Source organism: Pinus tabuliformis, chromosome 3_2 (genome assembly GCF_031772625.1).
Source record: "Pinus tabuliformis cultivar Carrire ecotype Pingquan chromosome 3_2, CPIR1, whole genome shotgun sequence".
Lineage (NCBI taxonomy): Eukaryota > Viridiplantae > Streptophyta > Pinopsida > Pinales > Pinaceae > Pinus > Pinus tabuliformis.
In genome coordinates this window covers 806,666,708-806,669,486 of record NC_142302.1, presented here as the reverse complement: position 1 = coordinate 806,669,486, position 2,779 = coordinate 806,666,708, and positions in this window count along the sequence as shown.

The following is a 2,779-nucleotide window of genomic DNA, read 5'->3' as shown; positions in this document are numbered from 1 at the left end:
AACTTTGACCAACTAATCATTTGACGATTCCATCGGAGAAAGATCTTTAGCACTTGATCTTGGTAATTTAGATTGCGGAAGACATGGGATATGTCACTCAATGCAGCCTAGGTGAGCATTTTGATTCTACAACTAAGTTGAAAAAGATGGAGCTCTTTTTGAATGTCTCGGAGACCTGGCTTGGGCTCACTTTGCAATGTTATGTTGGTGGTCGTAGTCATTTCTTTAGCCATGTTGACAGTGTTGGACCCGCCAAAATTCAAGGGATCACCCCAGTATGAAGTCCCAACTAGACCTCACACCGTTTGGTGTGGAATTCCCATCCGGTATGATGGCCTGGTTGCCATTATCTTAAGGATTTTCCTCAACTCTTGCTTGTCGGCACACGAGAGTGGTCTGCTTTTTCTTTGAGAAGTGAGGTTCACTTGCCTGGTGAGTGTAAGTGTCACTTGTGTCAATGGTTCTTTCACTGTCGAGGGAGAGGGTGAGAGTGAGTCCCAAGTCATTTGGGAGTAGTCCCAATGCTGCTAGGAACACACAACAAAACAGGATGTGCACAACTTCCAGTAGAGCAGTCCACACAGATGCGGTAGTCACAAAACATAAGGGAAGATAACACCTATAACACTCAGTGGATTGGTCCACACAAGGGCACCAGTTGTTCACAACAATTTTCATGTGAAATGTTTGTCTAATGTCTGGGAGAGTAGTCTACATGCGCGAGACAATGTTAACAACATATAAAACACATTTTCATTAATAGGTTATGAATTACAACAAGTGAAATAGTTCAAATGTGAAACATAGGTTAAAGTAACATGCACCACAAGTGTTAAATATTAGTCTTACAACAGTTACAATACATGTGTGAAAATGTGTTGGCCTTTTAGCGGGCTTCTGAATTAAGCAAAAGTTCCAAGATACATCATTACACCATACATCAATAACCCCATGTGAGGGGTGGTGGAGCCACTACTTACTCCTCAAAGAAAATATTATAGACTCTCTTGGCTATGTGGGAGTAGTTGAGGTGAAAAGTCTCTTCCATGTACAAATGAGGGGGTATTTATAGCCAAGGGTGAAACTAACCCTTGTGGTTGTTTGACTACCCTCATGACTATTTGACTTCCATGACTTTTCTACTTTACATGACTCTTTGTACAACAAGTGGGTCTCTTGGACTTCCATGTTACATTACATTGATAGTCAATATGGCCCATAGTAGAGATGTGGATGACATGATTCGACATGACAATGTTGGTACATTTGCGTTGCTACTGGTGTGCATGTCGAGCTGTAGTGCTACTGGGTGATGGATGTCCCCATGGTGTGTCACGGCTTCACCTCCACATGGCAATGTGCGGGGAGTCTTCGATTGTGGTTGGTTTGCTTGATGTTGACTTTGCACATTGCTCTTTGCTTGTATGTTGGAAGGTTTGATAGGTTTGTCTGTTTGCAAAAGGTGCATGTTCGTTCATTCATCTGTTAGTGAGCACATCTTACATGTTTGTTCATTCATCCGTTCACAAACACATCTTTGCATGATCATCCGTTCACGAGTACATCCCTTTGCATACATAGTTTGTTCATTTGTTGGTGAACCTGTCCTTCTGTAAGTGCTCCCCTTTGTTCATCCCGTTCATCGTCTTGCCATGTTTGTTTGTGTACTTGTTCCTCCAGTCACTCCTGACGAGATGAAATAAAATCCAAAACCTCCTAATCTACCATGATACATGATCACTTCGGATGCAGGTAATTGGGAGAGGCAACAAGGTTGCGAGGTAGGATGGAGGCTCCAGGCACTGTTGATGAAAATTGCACAAGAGTATTTAGGTGATGGAGACAGGCAATCCAGATCGACAGTGACTGTCCCTGAGCTCTGGCCTAGCTAGAGGACAAAACTGTGCAGTTTCTGAGGGGAACAGTAAAGGCTGTAGGAAGGTTTGGTAGGCAAAATCTGCATAGTTTCCGGAATGAGCGGGCAACAGGGCTTGGTAGCAAAAACTACACAATTTTTTGGAGGAACAAGCTGGGTTGTAGGGAGGTTTAGCAGACAAAATTACACATTTTTTTGAAGGAACTACCCAAGAGACTGCAGCCAAAAATACCCAATTCCTGGAGGGAACTGTTAGTTGGCTGCTGGGTCACTAGCAACAGAAGCTGCAGAATTCATGAGGGGAACTGGCAGTCAGCTGCCATGAGCTTGGCAGCAGAAACTACGCAATTTCTGGAGGGAACTCGCAGTTGGCTACTGGGTCACTAGCTGCAAAAACTACGCAGTTCCTAAGGGGAACTAGCAATCAGCTGTTGGGAACTTGGTAGTAGAAACTGCGCAATTCCTAGAGGGAACTGGTAGTCTTCTATTTAGAGTTGCTGGCGAGAGAAATTACACTGATACTGGGAGGCCGACCTGCTGATCATCTTTGTGCAATTTCTAAGCTAAGCAAACTGCTGGGAAATAGAAGGCCTACAGATGAAATATGTGCAATGTTCTGGATCAGTAGTTGGTTGACTGTCAGGAGAGCTAGCTGGAAAAATTACATAATTTCTTGAGGGATACAAAGATAGGCAATGGGTGTCTGTCTGACTTGTTTGTGCAATTTTCTCAGTTAGCAGAGCGGGCGAGGTCTATAGCTTCTGCGCAATTTTTTAGGGGGTTAGTTCAATGGTGGGTGTTGGGTCAAACTCTCGGGTTAACCAGCATGAAGACTGATTGATTTTCTTGTGGGAAGCACAGCTTAAAATGACTTGCTTGGTGCTCTTGCGTTGTTTTGGGTGA